The following is a 7,315-nucleotide window of genomic DNA, read 5'->3' on the forward strand; positions in this document are numbered from 1 at the left end:
TGCTGAACTCTGTTAAAAGACACCACAAAACTATTTTCCACTCCCTTCTTATTCCTCCAAGAGTTTCTCAAGAAAATTATCCTTATGCTGCACCCAAAAAGACCAATGTCTGGTTTTTTCTGCATCTATGATTCAAGACACAGCTTCACGTTAATGAAAGCACGACCTTTATCATTTTCAGAATGTCCTCTAGACTTACAAGGAGTACAAGAACATATGACAAAACAGTTCCAGGTTTATGTCAGACTATTTTAATTATCAGAATGCCAACTGGGATCAGCTCTTTCCATTTTGCTAGGTATACATTGCATATTCATATTTGATTTAAGATCTTTTCAACCCCAAAAGGTGTAGTGTCACCAGCTGATGTGGCAAAAAGTAGGAAAAGGAGGAGGTAGAGAGTGAGGACAAAATAACATGTCATGCAGTAGGAGAGTCACTGGTGCAGCTCAAACCAGTGATAACAATAAAGAAATGAAAATGCTTTTAAATTTATTACTGATTAAAGTGCTTTTGCTCTCTGGGGTGGCATCTAGTTTAGCTAGCTATGAGACATGAAAAGGTCCCAACAGTGCATTCTTAAGCATTCCCGTAGCATTTGCAGAACAATCCGTGAGTTATGTGACCTGGCATCCCATTTTTACTAGTGCAACTCATTTCTATTTTACTATGCATGCTGGGCAAAGCTTCCTTAACCTCAAGTCAGTGAAAGTCACCCCATTTCACAGACCTGCACCCACACATAACTCCAAACACACATGAGCAATACTACTGTGCTCAGCTGGAAGACAGGCATTCAACAAGATTTACAAAAACACGGAGCAACTGAATCTACAGTTACTGCACTTCCTATCAGCTTGATGGCTTAATGGCTTCTCTCTCTGCACAGCGAATTCAGATCCAAATGCAGCTCTTCACGATGTTATTTCTCCAGAGGTGTAAGCAGTCTGAACCCTGAAGAGATTTTGCCTGGTCACAATTTTCAAAACAGCTGTCAGTACAGTCAGTGAAACAAGAGAAAAGTGTCACTGGGACATAAAACCAGCAGCAGCAGCCCAGGGGGAACAGGAAGATCATTAGCCTCAGAAGCAGAAGGTAGAGCAGTCAGGCACCTGGGAGGACCAAGCCACAGGGCACAATACACACCCACTAAACCATATTCAAGAGATGATCTGACATCTACGAGCACACCAGAACATACCATACGCAAACAATTTAACCTTCATCAAGGCCACGGAACTTCTTTTTTCGTTTTAAGGAAATTAAACTCTTAGACTAACATAAAAATCTTCTCCACTTCCAGCTCACAAAGCCCCCAGCCATTTTGCTAATCCATACACAGTCATTCGGAGAGAGAGAGCAGCTTCCCCTCCCCATACACCCATTTGAAAACTCAGAGCCAACATAAAACCCTTTTACCCTGAGCCGTGCACTCTTCTTTCCAGACTTTTTTTCTGCTCTATTAATTTCTGTTGTCTCACTGTACTCACACAGCCCTCCTCCCCCCACCCTCCTCCTCCCTTTTTTTTTTTTGTGGTGGACTGACCCACATTGTGATAGGTCAACATCCAACATCCAGTCCCTTTTTTGGAAAGAGACAGGAAAAAAGACAGAAAGGGGGAGGAAGCAGAGAAGGGATGTTCTCCAGTCTTCCAACCTCTCCTTCAAAAGAAGGATCTAGCACACTTGGGCTATGCCGTGTCCCTTTCCCATATTTCCAGCAGCCCCACTCCACATGAATCAGTCAAGCCCTCTGCTCCCAGGAGAGAAACACAGGAAGACTACAAAGATGTTCTGCAACTGACAGAGGGGAGAGACCCTGAAAAAAAGGATGTGTTGTAAATACTTGTGTCCGGCATGGCAGAGGAAGTTTGCATTTCATTTTCCAAAATTCTTAGGAGCAAAGTTGAATCAGAACTTATTCCACCACCATTTTCATTTGTCCTGCACTTCCAAGTGCTAAGACAGAAAAGACAACAATTTAAAAGTTACCACAGGGTATATATACAGTTACTCTAAGATGTATCCAAAGTCAAACTCTACTGCAGCATTAAAAGGCACTGACCTTGTGGCAGTCACAAATAAAAAGGAGTTTGTTTGTTTTAATATCAGAGAATACTTTTCCATGGAGAACATACAGAATAGATCAGATCACATCCAAACTTTAATTTAGCAAGTAAATGTGTTGGAAGAAGCCAGACTTCTTATCACAAGCCTAAGCAACTGTGCAGCAATGCATGAGGGAAATGCCACATCTGACTTCCACAGCAATGATTCTCTGACACAAATACGTAACAGTGACGAGCACTGCAGAAGTAAGAACAGTGCTTCCCAACAAAGAACCCAAAGCCACTCATCATGAAGTCATTCTGCTATTGCTAAAATATCTGATCTGCTTAATTTTGTTTGTGGGTTGTTGCCTTTTTTTTTTTTTAACTCTGGACCTAAGACACATATATCCTCTTGTTAACTCCCTAAAATCACCACCTCCTAATTCCATTGTTTCTGTTCAACATTGCCTCCACACACTTCTCTCTTATCCTGTTACTCCATCAAGAAAACTAAAGATCAAACAGATACAGACTTCCAAACACAGACTTAGGAGCTTTTTATTCCTGGACCCTGGGGAGAGGAGATTCCTCCACACACAAAAGTGCTAAACCTTAGATACATCAGCATTATGGTTTCGCTCGTTAAAGAATGAAACCAGACCCAGCACTTCCCTTATGGAAAAGTAACCTCTGGGGGCTCACAGGCAGAAGATAACGCCTGGAGGAGGAAACATTCTCACCCTTGCTGGCTAGAACACCCCAAGATGACACAGTATCAGAGGCAAAAGCCTAGCCCAGCATCTTCTTCCAAAGGCTACTTAGGCCACACAAGTGGGCAGATGCTGCCCATCCTCTCCTGACTCAGCACTGAAGCTGACCACAGAAGTCTGCGGAGAAGTCATCAATACTGTTAGAAGCTGGCAGATTGCAGCAGCTAGTAACACTTTAAAAAAGTGATTCTGAAACCCCCCTCTCTGTCCCAGAAGTCAACAGCAGCAATTCATTTTCTCTATACAGAAAGAGGCACACCAAGCATCCACTTGGGGATGTGTGCTTAAAAAAAACAAAACACCAAAACTCAATTTTTCCAGACACAGTAAGCTTAAAATACCCAGTTGGATGAAGTTGCCTAAATAGGAATTTATACTAATAACCTCTAGCTTAAAACTCTGCTGTAAAATCAGTGCCATCGCAAAGCCATTGGGACAGGGGAAAAAAAAAAAAGTCTGAAAGTCAGGATAGTTTGCAGGAGGAGAGAGGTCGCTCCAGGCTCCCATGGGACAATTAAATGCAAATAGCTTCACCCATCACTAACCACCCTTTCCTAGCAAAATTGGCAACCAGGAGACAAGATGTGATGAGCCATGAAAAGAAATTCAGTCTCTTCTAATCTGCCTCCTCAGGAGACTGGCTTGTCCAAGTTCATTTCAAGTAACCTGGACAAAGGCACAGCAACTTAAATGGCTGCAGCCTGGGCTGTATCTGTGCTGGAGATGACCAAGGAACTGCAGGCTCCCAAGGAATCAGCTCAACAGCCTCCAACAGCATCAATGTCACGTTTCATGGCCTGGGGAGGGAAAAATAGGCCCACAAGGTCAGTTTTTAACGTATTATCTCATCTCCTCCTCAAAGTCTCGTTGCTGCACTAGATAACATGTTGCAGTAATTTTCTCTACTGAACAGGAGACCCTTTACTTTTTTTCCCTCAATATCAACTAAGAGCAAAATGTAGAGAATACTTGGGCAGAGTGGACCGCTTTAGGGTTACACACACACACAAAAAAATCTAAGGCTGTGACACAATATCTCTGAGCTCTTGGTCAGTCTCCATTATATAACGTCCTCAAATCCTCCAATCCTCCTTTCAGTATCATCAGACTCCTGGGCACTGTGATTGTAAGATAATAACAGCAGTATTCTCATCCTTTCCATCCAGAGGCAGTCTTGAGGGTGGGGAGACAAAAATCCAGGTACTCGATGGGTTAAAGGACATTCAATAAGGCAGGTAGAGCATGCAAGTTATTTCCCCTCTTCAGGTTTCCTGTAAATCATGCCCCTGTGGGGGCTATAAAGACCTGGTCACACCCAGCAAACTTGTCCTGCACTTTCCCTGGACACAGTTTGCTCTGTTACCTTCCCAGACATGTTACTTACAGCATAACAAAGAAAAACCCTATGAAGGTTGAGCTGATTTTTAAAGACTAGAGAAAGCTGGGCTATAAGTAAGTACTCCAGTCCCCTGCCTCTTCCTAGAGGAGGAAGACTTTGAGGTGAAGCTGTGGGAGAGCTGCTGCAGTTTATTTCTTCAGCTGGCAGAATTTCACCTCCAGAACCTCCCTGGAGGACTGCTGTTCTGAAAATATGTCCAGTTGCTCTCTCAGAGTAGTCCATAAGTAAAAAGAAAAAAAAAACAAACAAAAAACACCCTCCCCCCAAAAAAAACAAACACCAAAAATAATCTTTTCAAAAGGGTGTTTTCAGTCCAAGTGCTATCATATTTTACAGTTATTTTAGCTAAGTGTGTTAATTCATCTTATCACAGTGTCAAACCACTCTGAAAGTCCCAAGCATTCTGGAAGGGCACAGTGTCTTGGCAGGAAACCACTCTTCTACCACAAGAAAGCAAACCCCAGAGTGCTGGGGAAGAAGCGAGAACAGCACACAACACACACACCGCTTCAAGCCAACAGATGGGCAAGGCAGCACACAAAACCCGAACACCATGTATTCTCTAAAGCACCTCAGCTTTCCAGGGCCTCAGCAACTGCAATCAATCATGAGCACTAAAACACAAGAAAAGCTGCTCCCTCCAGTCCAGGCTGTTAAATAACACACAGCAGCTTTGTTAGGTGGACAGCTAGCAGCAGTCGTGCACTGGGAAAGCTCTACTGTACAAACTTCCTCTCTGAGGCTGCACAATTCTCTTGATTCTGAAGAGAGGCCAACCTGTACATTAACCGTTGCTTTATAATCTTGGTTTACTCATTTTTAGCCTGAAAACTCTATGAAAACTAGTCACAGCAGTGGCCTTTCAGAACGAACAAGTCTGATTCGCAACTTCATATGTTACCTCAACAATCAGTACTTTGAACACTGGGCTCCTAAGCAGCTAGGATCAAGTAACACCTTCCAAGGAATTCACTGCTTCCACCAGCCATTGCTGCAAGAGCTTGAGGATATCCTTTGAGCTGCTGCAAAATGAAACAGGCACTTCTGCTGGAAGGAGCAGGCAAGAACTCATCTCCACTGCTGCAAACATAAGCCGATTAAACACGGACTCAAAACATGAAGGGAGGAGGGGATGAAGCACGAGTTCCATCACACAGAAATTAAAGATGTTTGTTTTAAGTCAAAAAGATAATGATTTGATGTTTTAGTTAACTCAGCAGTAGAACCGGGTAGAGAAACAGACCGATGTTTTTAGGCAAGGAGAAAAGAATGTGCAAAGTTATTTTAATTATGAGTTGGGAAAAAACAACAACCCATCCTTCCTTTATTCACAAGAAGAAAAGATCCCTAATCCTACAACTGCAAACTGCAAAAGCTCATCTCCCAGCCTGCTACCAGCAAACAGGCAAACAAGCTGACAGAGAACAAGGCTGATTTCTAGCTGAATTCTGTCAAATCGTGAGAAACCAGCCAGCCCTGAATGCTTTCACTATGCCCAACCAGCTAGTCATGCTGAACTTTATTTTCTGACCAGCTTATACATGTCTAAGAACATTCCCTTTCTAACTGCCACATGTCTCAAGAAGACAGACAATAAAAGTACAAAAGATGCCTGAATGATTGGGAGGCATTCTTCCCCTCGCCCCACATTTCCAGAACAAGCCATTGAGCACTCCAAACGGATTGTAGAGACCTGAGCAGAAGACAAAGAAAAACACCTTCTCACACCACCAAACTGGTTAGAAACTCTGGCTTCAGTCGCAGTGCTTTCCCAATCTTTCCACAGCAAGACCAAACAACTTCTGGTCCAGACGCAGAGACAGCCACCTGCTGCACATGTGCCACTTAAGGTTTACAACACAGCCATAACAATGGTATCAAGGACTTAAAAACTGCTCTACTAGGCTAGAATAGATCCTAAGCCCATTTTCTTAGGGACAATGGTGAAAAAAAAGCCTGAAGTAGGCCTTTGTGAAATACCTTCAACATAAAAAAAAAAGCTCACCCTAAAGCCCTATTGTTTAGTACATAGCCAACACCCCAAAAGTCTTAGAGTTTCTTTTTTTCCAAAAGTACCACACAAATATAAACCTTTAGCATTAGAAATCTGAAAAATACAAACTTTTCTAGAGAAATCTCTGGTCATCTTAAAGGAGGCTGCTAAGAACTTAGACTCAAGGGTAACTTCCAGCAACACAAGTTCAATAGAACAGTTAACTATTGTGTTTAAAAAGCCCAGCCTTTGTTAGTGAGATGTATGCTTTATTACATTTTCATCGATTGTTTTTTTTTCTTGCAGGATAGGAAATAACATTTCTATTCATCCTCAAAGCCTTCACTCAATTATTGATCAATGCCTTCTATTCTTCTCTTCAACAGAGGTAAACAAGTCTTCTCTCTGGGGAGGCCTGTCTGTGTCTTCAATAATTGCTGCCATTCAATCTCCTATCACGGCAAGAACAGTTTCCAACTTTCTGTAAGAAGCCATCTTCACTATTTCCTCTCGACTTCCCACTCCTCCTCCTCCCACTCCTGACAGCTTCATGGTGTTCCAGCCAGCTTTCACAGAGCTGTCCCTGAAACCACTCCAGTCCCTTTCCTGGACTGCAATTCATCAGAACCCAATCACATACAGGCTCTTCCAAAGCCCTGCTTCCACTACATGCTGCAGTTACCTAGCCTGAATTAGCCATCATGGAGCAACTGAAATTTCAACTTATTGTGAGCATCCAAAAAAAGACCCATCGCAGATCACCAGCGACAGGAGCTCCCAGGCACGGCAACAGTCCTGTTGCACACACACCGTGTCTGTCAGCCCTTCCTCCCTGAATCAGAAGAGGCACAGCAAACACAAGCCTGGTGCCCACCACAGCGGTGGGGTCCACCCTGCTCCCTGCCTGTTTGGAGACAAGGACAGCCTTCCAGACTGTGACACGCATCCAATGCCTCTGAAGAGCAGGACAACACCGGGATGGGGGAGGCTGCGCTGGGGCAACGTGTGTGCATGTGTGGGGAGACTGGGAGGGCTGCAGCAAGGGGACATGAGGGGACACACTGGGAGGGCTGCAGCAAGGGGACAGACTGGGAGGGCTGCA

The sequence above is a fragment of the Chaetura pelagica genome, unplaced genomic scaffold (genome assembly GCF_000747805.2).
Source record: "Chaetura pelagica isolate M959 unplaced genomic scaffold, ChaPel_1.0 scaffold530, whole genome shotgun sequence".
NCBI classification, from domain to species: domain Eukaryota; kingdom Metazoa; phylum Chordata; class Aves; order Apodiformes; family Apodidae; genus Chaetura; species Chaetura pelagica.